This window comes from Macrobrachium nipponense, chromosome 17, assembly GCF_015104395.2.
Source record: "Macrobrachium nipponense isolate FS-2020 chromosome 17, ASM1510439v2, whole genome shotgun sequence".
Lineage (NCBI taxonomy): Eukaryota > Metazoa > Arthropoda > Malacostraca > Decapoda > Palaemonidae > Macrobrachium > Macrobrachium nipponense.
In genome coordinates, this window is record NC_087210.1 from 40,659,038 (window position 1) to 40,674,446 (window position 15,409).

Below are 15,409 nucleotides of genomic sequence, written 5' to 3' on the forward strand. Positions count from 1 at the left end.
TTAGGGATAATGTAATTTCTTTTAATTCATATGTTATGGGGCAGTCCTGGCATGATTAAATATGGCTCCTTGGGTGTGGCAGGAGATTCGCTTAGAGAATTGCATGGAGGTCATACCAATGTTTTTGCCAAGGCATCCTCGGAAGGGGCATGTGTATCAGTTGACCACACTCATCTTCTTCAAGGGATCCTGCAGGGTGTTTCCTTATCACAAGGCTGCTCATATTCGTTTTATAATAATTTATAAGGTTAATCTTTTTGTCTGGATCAGTGGGGCTGACATTACCCTCGATGATGTTTTTGAGGTCTTGTACCTCCGGGGGAAGAGCCCCTTGTATAAAAGCTTGATGGGCTCTGGGACGTTGGGGCTGGGTTCCTGGTGGTAGTACCAGGCTTCCATATACTTCCTTATTGATTCATCAACACCATGACTGGTGTGTCCATTCTCGACAAGGACCTGAGCCACTTGCTCCAACTCAGTGTGTGTGTTGTGTTGTTCCATGAGCAGTGTGAGAGGGCACTCGCTCTCTCTGTTCATAGACATTCCCAGTATCGTCGGCTTCGTGTACATCTGCGAAGAGGTCGAAACACGTCATGCTAATACCAGCTCTACCAGCACCAACAACAGCTGTACACCAAAGACAACCCCAGCCTGGAATTGACCTACACATATGGAATAATACCAGCACTGCCTACGACCCCTGCTTGACCTGGACCCGAGATCTAATGCTGTTAATACCAGTATACCTGAATGACATCAGATTCCTGCTTTAATAAAAGATCACCTTCAGCATTTTTGAGAATTTTTAGAATTTTCCAATATGAATATTGGCCAGTTACTCAGAGACATCACTGAGCCAGGAAAGCAGATGATAAGAAAAATAGACAAAACAATATATCAGATCAACTCACTCAATTGTACCCTTCTCTTTAACAGAATTTGCCTAAAAGAGGGTCTTTTACAATAATAATAATAATAAAGTATGTTTTACTGCTGTCATTCCTCCCATGTCATTCCCCAAAATTCCATGCACAATGACACTAGAACACTGATCAAAGGAGAGTCCAAGTACACAGGGGGCTTTCCATTTTTGACTTTAATAGATGTTCTTTGTTAAAATTTATTACCTACGCATACCTGAGGAATAAAACATTATCCACCTAACAACTGAATGTTAACGATTTGCAATAATACATGAGGGAAAAAAAACATGAGATCCAAATGATGAAGTATGAGGCTCATCTTTGCTGGCCAGAGAAGGACTTCAGTCACTTATGAAGAGTGCAGTGCAAAAGTGGTCTAACCCTCATAAATTGCGGTTTGGAGTTATGGGCGGGAACGTGTTATCTGTAGATTAAAAAACCTTGTATTGATGTCGGAAAAGGCAAAAGTGAACATCCTGTGGGGTTTACTAAGGTCTCAAGTGGCGTGTTTTGGTCCAACAAGAGGTGCAGACTAACATTAGATCCGGCGCAAAAGTGTTCTAGCCTGGGAGTGAGTGCGCCACGAATGTTGTTGTCAGCAACACCGACTCAGAATGTTTTTTCATGGACTGAACCATAGTAGTTCTCTTTTTTTTTTTTTTTTTTTTTTTTTTAATCTTTCTTTTTTTTTCTCTGTCTCTTTATTTTGATCAGTTTATCTCTGAATTTCTCTCTATTTTCTCTTATTTATATGTTTTTATCTTTTTCTCTGATTTTCTTTCTCAAATTTTAAATTTCTCTTGATTTTTCTCTCTTTAACTCTGATTTTCTTTTTCAGTATTTAATTTTTCTTTTGATTGTTCTCTCTTACTACCAATCTGAGTCGTCAGGGGGGGGGGGGGTGTCGTTGATGTCCTGGGTAAGTGTGGATGTTAATAATGTAAAGCAATACTTTTTGAAGGTTCAACAATGATAAGAATATAATATTTTTCCATTAAAAGAATTTGTATAAAATCAGGAATTAGGCACAGCAACATAATCTTTTTTACAGAACTCTAATTATTCCATACAATCTTTAAAAACGAACCTAAAGCCATGACTGTCTGGGAAAAAATATAGTGTGAGGAAGGGGGTAAATAAAAAATTTGACTGTAACCCCCCCTAAAAATCGGGCAGGGTAAGTAAAAAAAAATTTGACCGTAATAAAAAAATAATATATATACAGGCAGTCCCCGGGTTACGACGGGGGTTCCGTTCTTGCTGAAAATCGTCGTAAGCCAGAACATCATGAGAAATCCTAAGAAAACCTTACTTTTAATGCTTTGGGAGCATTAAAAACTATGTAAACTGCATTCTTATTGCATTTTTCATAAAAAAAACTACAAATATTGATTATTTTGTATTTTTGGTGTCATATTTCATCTGCCAGATCAGTGTTGTAGGCGTCGTAACCCTGGAAATAATTTCTGATGAATATAATTGAAAAGCGCCTTAACCTTGGAACGTCGTAAACCGAGCCCATCGTAACCCGGGGACTCCCTGTATATGATATATATATATATATATATATATATAATATATATATATATATATATATATATATATATATATATATATATATATATATATATCCCTATATATATATAATATATATAGGGTATATATCTATATTCCCTATAGATATATATTATATGTATATATATATATATATATTATATATATTATATTATATATATATATATATATATATATATATATATCTATATATATATATATATATATATATAAATAAAGATAAATGCCACGAAGGAAAAATAAACGAAGGAGTCTGCGAGATCTTTCGACTTAAAAAGCCCTTTACTGAAGCAGATAGTATCTGCTTCAGTAAAGGGCTTTTAAGTCGAAAGATCTCGCAGACTCCGTTTATTTTTCCTTCGTGGCATTTATCTTTATTTATGGATTTATCACGTTCCTAACTTTCGTGATTCTGTTATACATATTATAATATATATATCTTTATTTCTATATATATATATAGAATATATATATATCATATCTATCTATATATATATTAATATATAATATATATATTATTATATTAAAAATTTAAATTTAAAAAACTCAGTGGCATGAAAGATCTAGCCTGAACACTTAATTTGATGCATAATAGTAATACATTGCACCGCTTTATTCGGTAGTAATCAGTAATGAAGTTTGACCACTAGTTACTCAAAAACTAACGTTGGGTGGGTTAGACCACTTTCGCACTGTATGCCTTATATGAACTGTCTAGAATGTCCAGTTTTGTCAAATTTAGATTTAAAGTAGTTTTCTATTAGGATCACTAGCATGCACATGATTCTGGGTCTAATATCACATTTTATAAAAAAAAAAAGTTCTGAGTGCAAAAATTAAGATCGGTAATCCCCATAATTTCATTCTCCAAAATCTACACTTCACATAAATTTACACTTTTCAATCATTATCTTGAGTGAAATTCCCTTGGAGTACTACATTACTATACAAGACTATTCAACATCACTATCAAAGAAAACTGAATCTCTCATTATTTTTTGTTTATCACAAGTTATTTGGACAACAAAGAATACAAGAGAGAGAAAACTATTCTGATAACCTTTGCTCATTCAGGTAAGCAATCTCAGTACAGGCAGTCCTCGTGTTACATTGTTCTGACTTTACAGCACTTGGTTTGCTGTGCTGTTAAACTGATTTTACGGCGCCATAAGCGGTTTTACAGTGCCATGCCTGGTTTTCTGGCACCATAACCAGTTTTACGGACTTATGGCACCGTAAACGTCATTTATTTCCATTTTTATTATTATATTATGAGGTTCTGGTGAATGGTATTTTTTGGGGTCACATTGCACCACCAGGAATGGAACCTCAGCTGTAAAGTGGGGACTGCTTGTATTGTATGTATAGGTAACTGATTAGTGAGATGTTTACAGTACAGTGAATCCATGTATTCGCGGTGGTTGGGTACCACAACCATCGGCAAATACTAAATATCTGTAGCATATTGGAACCCCCTCTAAAAATGCTTATAACTGTATTTTAATAGCTGCAACACAAAATACCACTCTAAAAATGCTTAAAACAACCTATTTCCATGTTATTTTTTGTGACTAAATACATTTTTAATGATAAAAAATATATATCTAGTCATAAAAATAACATGAAAATACAAAAGTAATCAGTGGATAATTTTCGACAAAAAAAATGAATTACTGAATTTTCTGCAATTTATTGAAAAAATGTATGACAGAAAATCTGCAAATAAATGAATCCGTGATAGCAGAACTGCAAAAAACGGGGTCCACTGTATTTCAGTAGTGTAATATGTACTCTTTCATAATTAAACTGTCATTAGTACTACTTTGCTGTAAATCAGGAAATATGAAGGTGTTTTCAGTTCATTATGTAGTCCTTAGCATGTCAAAGTTAGTGTAGCAAGCAAGTCATCATAGTTTGGTTTTCTCACTCCCTTACATTGCTTGCTGTACTTTACAATAAATCTAAGTATAAGTGCTATAATAATTGATAGACTGTCATCAATACTGTAATGTACAGTACGTATATAATAAGTTATAAAAAACACTCTAAATTTATCTATAACATGTAAGGTGATATTTGCATCAGCAATCATATGAATCTCTCTCTCTCTGTTTACTTCAAACTGCTTAGTTATATGAAGTACTAGAAAGAAATTATATTAACTATAAATCATTCACTGAGAACTAATTTGACGATTGCTATCTTTAGCAAGACAAAGTGTTTTGGAGTCATCAGGCTGTCATGTTTTTGGTGTTCAGCATGGCCAAGGATTTCAAATCTATTACGTACTACGTAGGTGGTGATAAGATGAGAAAGAAAGTTTTTTTTTCTTAGGTAAACCTAATTCAGTACATACACAAATACATACATGGTGCCTGGGAATCACTTGCGCTGATACATCTTAGACTGTCAACATATTTTTGGTTTGTGATATGACTCAAAAGTCTCAAGTAAAAGATACTGCTTGGTAAAGTCGATACTGCTTGGTAAAGTCGATACATCTTAAGACTGTCAACATCTTTTTGGTATTGTGATAGGAATCAATAGTCTCATGTGAAAGATACTGCTTGGGAAAGTCCATTACAGCTGTATTTCAAATAAAAGGCATTTTTCCTAGATTTGCTCTGCAACACACTATATTTCTCTATTTCTGTTGATTCTCATAGTGCACGTTTGCCTAAACTAAGCAAGGGTAGGCTAGGATCTTGGGGTAGCCTAGCAAAGCCTAAAAGTGTTACAAACTACAATTTATTTGCATTTTGCAGAAAGCCACACCATGAAAGTTACAACAAAATTCCACAAATATCACTGAAAATCTTTTGGAATGTTCTTCCATAGAGCTTCAAATTTTCATTTCACCATGTAGCGTTTACCTAATACAATGAGTAAATTTTCAAGAAACCTCTTAATCATATCTGTAACATTGGATATATAAAGTTCTATCAGTGACAGATTCTGATAATAAAACTATGTATTATACTTAAGGAAATCACATAGTTCCAAAACATGTCACCATTTAAAAAGACTGTTTATCACTGTAGGACTGTTCATAAAATTCATAAAGTTGATTAAAATTCAAGTCACTGTACAAGTATGCCGATTACAGAAAATTTTAAAACCCTTCATAATACTTTTAGTATGTATATATGGGATTTTATATTATATAAAAGACCATAAATGTATAAGAAAACAGATTTTCTGATAAAAAGATGGCCATGGTCATCAATTCTCACTTACTAAATGCTGTATAAAACATTCTACTATTGATGATGGCAGTGGTTTATAAAAAAATAATATTGTTATAAACATTTTAACAAACACTACTCATGTGATTGGGAACTGCTCTTACATTTATTGAAGCTACCTATTTGAAGTGGCCAAAAGCAACTTCTTATCATAATACTGCATGATTCAAGAAATGAGAAATTCAAGAGAAAACATGTTTTAACAATGAAATAACCTATTTTTGGTAGCCATTGTTCCCTCTCAAAGGAGTCAATCTCTTATGGTTCCCAAGGAATAACCAATCTCAAAGAATTCTCTTATACTAGTTGGTCTCAGCCAGAGTAGTGCTTGTTGGCACAGTGATAGAATATAAATGACGGGACAAGAGGGCTCTATCTCCTGTCCACAGTGACTACCTTGATTTTCTCTTCATCCTGCTGGCACAGATGTGACAACAGTGTGCATATTGGCTTTTCCTCATTTCATATCAGGTCTCTGCAGAATAAATGTTCAATCCAAGAAAAATGTGTGCGTTTGAGGTCCTATAGCAGCTACCAAAAATAAGTTTTTCCTACATCAAAACCTATTTTTTTTATAATGTTAAGACTGATTGTCCTCAAAAGAGCTTACAGAGAAATACACAAATCGCAACCACCCAGATATATTTTTGGTTTGAATTATAGTCACTGGTAATCAACCATTTTCTTTATTCTGGATACCCATCAGGGTTTTGCAATAGTTGCTGCAGGATTATTGCACCTTTACCGCCAATATCTCAGCATGAACACCATTCTCATGGCAATAGTTTCAGGAATTTTTTTATCCAAGGTAAAGTCACAAGTTACCCGTTTTCCTTATTTTGGATACCCATTAAGGTTTGGCAAAAGAGAGGAGGAAATAACACACAAACCTATACATGTACTGTATTTGCCCCTTGTGGTTATATGGTGACTTACCTAATTATGTCGGGTCTGGCTGCAGGATTATTGTGCCTTCCCTGGTTCAGTAATAGAACTGCCCCTAATAACCACCAAGTACACTTAGGAAACTTTTTAGAAAGACACATTTTAGGAGAAAATTAATGATGTATAGTACTCACCTTTTGGATGTCATGTGACTTAGGAGAGGAGTGAGGCTCAGCATTTTTAATGAGGGACACTGAAATTATTACAAGCCCATGATGAGCGAGAGATTTGTTTGTGCTATGGTGAAGGAAAAAGTGAGGACCATCTGAGATATTTGCTGCGACATCTAAGTAAACCTGGAGAGCTTGAACCAGGCATAATGTTTGATCAGAAATACTGAGTTCGGTTATCAATGGTCCTTTTCCTTTTAAAAGGTCCTCATTCTTGGCCATGAATGATTGGTCAGGAGAGAGACAACAATAAATTACAGTGAGGTGTATGAGTGATGAAACATTCTCCCCATCTAAGAGAGCCTAGTTCACTAATCAGAGCTGCTGATGCCCAAGCAGTCAAGAAGACTGCCTTTTGGAGCATGTGAGTTGTAGCTGTTCAGGCCCCACTGAACTGAGGGGAATGACAGGAGTCTAAGAACCTTATTCAGGGACCAGGCAATGGGAAGCCTTGCAAGAGCTCGCCTTTGCAGTGAAAAAGACTGGAGAAGAGAATTAGCAATTTATATATTAGAATCAATTCCAAATCCATACAGCAAGTCACTTGACCTCAAAAGGTAATTACAATAATATAATGTAAAACTGTTTCAACACATTTTAACTGGGCTCTCCACATGGAGCTAATCCATGCGGACTGGTATGTTGGATAGATGAAGTCTTTAGTTTTTGCACTAGATGCCTAACAATGTTAAGTAAATAATCTTCATAGTGGACAAGATTTTAAAGATCCACACATGAAGGTTACAGCTCAGAAAGGAGGATGCCTAGACAACTTTTCCTCCTCCTGTCTGTGATAAAAGGGCAGATGGTAATGGAATCTATTCTCTTGCCTGATGTTGAAAGAAATGGAATCAATGACTGTTTGGCCAATTTGGGGCCACTAGGTAAGCAGTCCCATTGAAAGCTAGTAGATTGTTCAAAACCTCTGGATCTGGCACAATGTAGGAAAGAGGTATATCGTCATCCATCTGTTCCAGACTTTAAGAATGCATTTCTTGTTATAGCCTGTATGTCCAGGTTCAGAGACACACACTGGAAGTTGATGGTTCTTGCATGTCGTAAACAGGTACACTTCTGTATGTGTTTGGCAATTATATACCGACTTGAGAGGAGCTGAGTGTGAGCCCAACATCTTGATACAAGATATTGCAGTCATACTGTCTAGGAATGACAAAATGTGGGTTCCTTTTGGAGGTTGCAGTTTTCCAAGATGGAAAGACAGCCAACAGCTCAAGGAAACTGTTGACACTCCCTCAGAACAAGTGACCATCCTCGTGCTACATGACAACCTTCCCAATGGCCTCTCCAACCTGCCAAGGAGGTAGTATCCATATGTATCACCATCGTAAGGACAGCGGAGTTAGGTTGACCTGTTTTGCTGGAGATCCCTTTCAGGTTCATGGACAAAGTATCTTTCAAATCACATGCCTTTTCCTGGCATGTGAGAGCCAGACTCTGCTTCTCTGTCTACATCCTACAGTTGCAATCTCAGGATTAGAACTACCACAGATACAAACTGTAATGGACCCATACTTCATTCCAACTGTTATCTGGAAAACCTGGGCTGTGCAAGGAATCTTCTCTGGCCTTTCCTTATTCTGATTTGAGTGCTGTTGGGAAGAGACAGTCAACTGCAAAGAGTATCCCAATAAAGTCCCAACCTCAAAATATGTTTGCTGGATGTAAGGCAAGACTTGTTCCTATTTATTACGAATTTTTTTTTTTTTTTTTTTTTTTTTTTTTTTTTTTTTTTTTTTACTGGAGTTTGTTGACTACCACTCTCAGGTTTCATCAGCACTCTTCTCTTGTGTGTTACCAGATTAGCCAATCATCTAGGTAGGCCATCAGTTAAATTCCTTCTTTCCTGGCCTCTCAGACAACTATCTCTGCTAATTTTATGAAGATTCTTAAGGCAACGTTTAACCTGAAAGGTGTGACTGGAATTCTAGTTAGGGGTGGAATGTAACTGCGATAGGGACAAGCCAGTGTATGTCTTCCAGATCTAGTGACAGTCCAAGTCCCTTGCGGAATAAGCAAATGTAATTAGGAAGTAATTGTCATCCAAAATGTGTCACAAACAATGTGTTCATTCACATTTGACAGGTTAGGGATTATTCTTTGTTCAGAGGAATCCTTCTTTGCCCCCTTTAGGAGGGATCTGAATTTTGGGAAAAACTTTTAGAGTGGAAGGATAAGATCATCTCTACCCTAGCCCATTGAAAATAATGCTGTGTCCACTGCCTGCAATGCTGTAGAAAATTACTGGGCTCCAACTCTTCCTTTACCTTTTGCTGTTGGAGGGATCCTTTTGTAATGACTGAAGGCTTGTAGGGCTCTGATTCATACCAAGCTTTCTTAGGCTTAGGAAGAGGAAGCTCTTAAGAGTACACATTGTTTCCCAGATTCCCCTTTTCTAAGAAGAGCATATATTGTGCAATTTTAATGTCAGACTCATTCAATGAGTTGTGCGACAAGACTCTTCAAAGAGGTACCAACACAAAGGGGAATAATGTACTAGAGAGGTTACATTGAGGAAAAAAATATTGGAGCCCACCAATGCTTTCTTTGAACAAAAATATTGCAGCCTGCCTAAGCTTCCTTTGAAGTCTTAATATGACACTCCAGAAAGTTATAGAGTACTCCCCACAGGGTCTGCATAAGTCATTTGGCTACTGCAATACACAGTATCCAGAAAGTTATAGAGTACTCCCCACAGGGTCTGCATAAGTCATTTGGCTACTGCAGCACAGTAGCAGAAGTTATAATATTGAGGAGGTAGAGCTTAGCATGAAATTCAGCCATGGATGTCCCGTCTTGAGATTTTTCTCTTAAGGGTCCCAAATTGCCGGGCAGGCACAGCCAATGGGAGCTTTTTCTCTTAAATGAAGGACAAGTGTTGCCCATTCCTCTGTAGAACTATTAGTTACTGGGATGGAAAAGGCAAATGGTTTTATTTCTGCCATTAACGCTCATATCCCAGTCACCACAAAGTTCTGATAATCTGTCTTCATATGATTGATTGTTATAACAGTAAAAGGACAGAAGGCTGGTGCCTCCCAGGGAGGGCATTGTTTTCTTAAATTATTTTTGTGCTATACAGTAGACCCCATATTTGTGAGGATGATTACCAGACCCCCTTGCAAATAGCTAAAATCTGTAAATACTCAAAGCTCCTCTATAAATGCTTAGAACTGCCCATTTTGATAGTTAAAAGACAAAAAAAACTCTACCTGAGTATTTTAAGTCTTATCACAAAAAGCACATTTAGTCATGAAAATTATATGAAAATACAGTAATTTTTTAATATTTCTCAGTGAAAAATACTGTGAATAGGCGAATTTTCCATGAATAATTGGTATACAAGGTTCATAGAAAAATCAGCGGATAGGTGAGTCCGCAAATCAAAAGTCAAAAGCTGCACCTGGCTGAGGCCGTAAGTCTACTGAAGTGTATTTCCTTCAAGCTCCCCGACACCTGTCATTATATTTGATATTAATTGTGTAATTGCTGATTAGGCCAGTGTTCCCTTAAGGACCACGTGGTCAGCTATATCATAGTGAGTTATCTTAGAAGTGTAAATAGGATGTATTGTTTTGACTGTAAGGGTAGACATGAGATCGTTTACTTTTGTAATAAAATTGTTAAAATCTTGCCGCCATCTTCATTAGTCCTGTGAGTTGGGATTGAAGCCTGTGCCAAAGGCTAGGCTATCCTGCCAATACCATCTGGCAAACCAATAATCTCTGTTGCGAGGGAATAATTCATAACAATCACAGTTTTCCTTTCATTTACGAGGTATTTCCATCTAGTGAAAGGATACACATTGAAGCGTCACCTCAACGTTCATCTGTATCATTCTCTGGGGCGGATTATTGGTGCCTGTACTTCATTCTGATTTGAGGTTTTAGCCAGACCTGGTCATCATATTGTTACGAGTTGGAGCTCTAAAGCATGGTTTACACTATGCCATCATGTATCAGCTACGTGATGCAGTAGTGGTGTTGAATAAAATTAAAAGGGGCCAAACTGTACTGCAACACCGCTCACTGGTTCTCGCAGTTCAGCTTTCAATGGCAGGATGTCTGCCGGTGATATACTTTGCCAGGAGACTCTACTGTGGGGTATAGTTGCTCTGTGTGCTGCAAAAAAGAAACTTTTGAGGAAGAAACGTAGAACCTTATGGTGTAAGCATTGGCTTTCTTGGCGACCTCTGAAGGGAAGCTTCAAAGAAAGATTTTTGGAGCTATAAGTCGAAAATCCAACAGACTTGAAAATTACACAAGAATGCCAATCCCTGGATTTTATAAATTGATGGAAAAAATTGAACAATACATTTGTAAGCAGGACACCAGCTTTCAAGACAGCATATCACCAGGAGCTCATCCTTGCAGCTGGAGGATGGTATGCAAGCCTCCAACATTCAACCAGGATTTCAAAATAATGTCCTTAGGGAGGATAATTTGAAAGTAAGGTTCAAATATAGGTGCAAAGTACACAAATATTTTTTTATTACAGGAAACGCAGCTCATCAAAACACCATAATTTCGGAATATAGAGATCTTCCGTGCCAGCTCCAGACTTCTGTGATGCTTTGATTGCAGACATTTCCCTGTAGAATTGTGTCTTCAGGGTGTGCAGCTTTTTAGTAATGTCTTCATTCTGCAATGTACAGTTTACAAAACTCGATAACTCTGATTTTATGGTTTCCAAGCTTGCACTCCTGATGTTTCTCATCTTGTAATACTTGCATTTGATGTTCCAAACAGATGGATGTTCCTTCAGTAATTCACTAAAATGTATTGTGTTAGTCCTTGTCCACTCAAGGGGTTTGGCGGCGGGTAGTGGTGAGCGGACGTCCTCCCCCTCTCAATGATGGTGCATCATTGAGCTGAGTAATGAAATGGCTCTGACCCATGGACACGTTGGTGATGAGGCTTCTTGTTGAAAAAGTCGTTTTTCAACGCATCCATCTAACAATGTGAGCATCATGATGCATAGTGTGTATGGGGCTTAAAAGAGTGAGTGGACTGTCTCTGATTTCAATGAGGATGAGAAATTATTACATATCATATTCAGTTCCATACACACGACAGACCTCTGTATTTCTTCTGTGAATCATGGATAGGAAGGACATCCTTGATACTCTTTATGATTTCCTTCCAGAATTTTGAAGGTCCATCAGGCAGAATTTGCATAACAGGAAAACCTGCATGAACTGATTGAGCCAAAGCAGTCGTATCAATACTGCCAAGCAGGATAGAAGTCCCTGATAAATTACTATTACTTCTAGAAGGGACAGACACTTCAGATGGGTTAGTGGACCTTATCAGGATCTCCTTCAATATCTGTTTGCTGCATGAGAGAGGCAAGACTCCTCTGCGGTATCTCTCTTACGTTAAGCAGAAGACTGTACCTAAAATCTTCCAGTCGGGAGGGAAATTTCAGTGGTTATTTGCACTTCATGTTAGGTATTAGTGATATCTCTCCCAAGGAAAGACTCTTCTTCTTCTTCTTCACTGGAGGAGTCAAATAGGGAGTCCCTAGAATTCGCTGTTCCAGGAGTCTTACCCCAAACGTGGATTTTGCTTGGAGAGGGATGGAGAAACACTGCAGGAGTTATTCTGGAACAATGTAGTCTCTTCCTTTCATACTACTGAAACCTATGACTCATACAGACAGCTTAAATTGAGGTTTTTCATCATTTGAACTTATTGCCCAATGTATGTTTCATATTTCATGCATGTCCAGCAACCAACAAAATTCTCCTCATGCCTACAGGGGCTGGCTCATGGCAGGTAGTAATGAGCCTTTTCCACAGGCAAAAAGCAGATTGAGTGATTCGCTGGAGGCAGGGGATCTGTGGGTCCTACACATAGCAACCCAGCAGTGATTAAAGGATCTACCCAATTTTATCTACATGACCTAACGTTCATTGGTACATAATCTAAATGTTTAATTATTGGAATTATTGTACCAAATTTATATCAAAACATTGTCTTTAATATTTTAAATTAGTTGACAAAGCTCACCATTAGAGAAGGTACTTTTTATAATCCTGTAGCAAAAAGTGACAATAATTTTCCCCAAAGCCTGTGACGTCACTACCGGTGAAGTAATTCCTTTTGGAAATAGGTCTATGTGAAAGATCCCCGACATTAAGGATAACTGTCTAACTTTCTATATCTCAAATGCATTTAATTTAATTATGTATATAATACTACAAAGGAATTACTGGCCTTTAGTAAACATCAAGGCTTGTATGTCAGTCACAATTGGGAACTACGATCATAACTATATTTCATAAACAAGAATTTAAGCTAACCCAATTTACCCTTTTGGTAACCTTCAATTATTTTTTAGTATTAAAAATGTCAATGACTAATGAATTTCAAATATAACTGTCTAATATTACTGCATTAATGCAAATTATTACTTTGTCAGACAAGTGATAAAACAGCATGTCCTTGCGATCTAATCCTGACTTCACACCTTGCAGAAGACCCACTGGCTTCCAATTTTATCAAATATAAGCCAACTTGTTAGCATTTATATGAGTTCGGAGACTAATACAAATGCTTTGATAAATTAGATCTGAAAGAATGCATAAAAGAAATAGGGAAGGTAATAGGGTGGAAAGATGTAGTGTTGGTATTACTAAAGATGAATGAAAGTGGCAAGGCAGAACCAATTGAAATTACGGAAACTACCAGACAAGGAACAATACATGACTCAAAGCTATGTAGTAAAGTGACAGATAGAGTGAGTGAGATAAGCAGAAAGAATGTAACACTAATAACAAATATTAATAGTATATGACGACGACATAATGTTCCCCACCAACAGAAAACGTAATAGATGAAAAAAAAATAACAGAAGCCCACCAGAGTAACTGGTTTGAAAAATTAGAAAATTCATGGATATTAAAAAAAGTGGGAAATATGGCACTAAAATGAAAAAATATTGAAACATGAAGTAACATCAAGGAAAGCGAATTGAATGAAATAGAGAAAATACAACAGAGGACCCTCTGAGGAATGTATGAACAGCCAAAGGGCACAATGTATTGGAGAATTATGGCAGAATCTGGCATATGGCTTGCAGGCTGTAGCTACAGATCAAACTAAAAAAAATCATGCTGTTCCATAACATAATAAACTCGGACAAGAAATGATTAAAGAAATAATAGAAGATCAACTAAGAGCCCCCTATGGACAGTGCTGAACAGTGTATGGGAAACATCTGTATAATAAATACAAAATAGAAATTGAAGGAATAGGAAAATATGAGAAAAAACATTGAAAGGGAAAATAAAGATGAAAATTAAGCAAGAGATTGCAAAAGACCTTAGAAAAAGCAGAGGAAAAAAATGAAGCAGCTTAGGTTCATAGAATGCTTCATGGAAAATGAGTGCATTAGAGAAAATGAGTACACCAGAAAACTTGAAGTAAAGGATGCATGTATGATAATGAAGGCCAGGCTGAACAAAGAATTGAAGGCTAACTTTCGGGGAAAATATAAAAACGAGGTTTATGATCTATGCCGAATGGAAGAGGATAGCACCTACACAAAATAAAAGATAGGATGTTATTTTAGAGACTCTGAAATCTCTTACAAGAAAATTCGTGGAATACTACATAAGACTAGCCTTGAAAGTAAAGAATTGTGTTAACCTGAGAAGCGCTGGTTGTCATACCATGGCACTACCAGAGTCACAGAAAAAAAGGAGAGGGAAGGGTTTTAAAGTGAAGTAGTTATTAACTGGTAATGCAGTTTAATATAACACATCTAATTTTTTTAGGTTTCTTATTACAAGAAAAGGCTAATGTTCTAAGATTGAAATAACAGTTGGGTGAACAATTAAATAAAATGCTAAAGATGACTAAAAGTGTAAATAATAAGGGATTTCGGTGTCAATTTAAATAATGTATAAACAGAAAGAATAAATTGTAAAGTACCTAACACGATCGGTTTAATGTGCCCGCGTATATGTGCTGCTGTCACATCTGTTTGAGTTAGGTGAAGGGAAAACCCGAGGTATACGTAGTTGCTATGGAATGGAGACAGAGCCCTCTTGTTCTGAGTCCTTTAAATCCTAACATTGTGCCAACAGGCATTATTCTTGCCGAGACTAACTATATAAGAGAAGTTTTGATATTGGCTGGTCTGTCTTATCGAGCCATGGTCCTTGGCGGCCCATGAGAGTGTAAATCTTCTGAGGACAAACAGGACTAATCTATGAAAAAATGCGTACAAAACACTCCAATCTTCAGTGAGAATAAAATATCAAAATGCCTGAAATAAAAAAAATATAGATGACATACACTTTTAAAAGTACTAACCCCTATCATGTCAAAAGCAAATAAATAAAAATATTTGGCTGAAGAAGACATACTTATACATCATAATCATTTCATTCAGAAATGAAAGACATTATCATGCCATATAACATGAAAAATTTTTAAAAATAAAATAACATATTTTAACATCTGACATAAACTGTATGCTCTGTAGCTTAAATGGGTAAAATGAGTAATGAAGGTAAAATGATATA

General features: G+C 36.5%; 1 protein-coding gene across 1 annotated transcript in view; it reads right to left on the reverse strand.

The window, feature by feature from the left end:
- Nucleotides 1-9,551: 9,551 nt before the first annotated feature.
- The window catches only part of LOC135196196 (lysophosphatidylserine lipase ABHD12-like), a 400,246-nt gene continuing 394,388 nt past the window's right edge, over nt 9,552-15,409 (reverse strand). Inside the window, exon 11 of the transcript XR_010310343.1 lies at nt 9,552-15,150. The gene's annotated coding sequence lies outside the window, so the exon portion shown is untranslated. The remainder of the gene's footprint in view (nt 15,151-15,409) is intronic.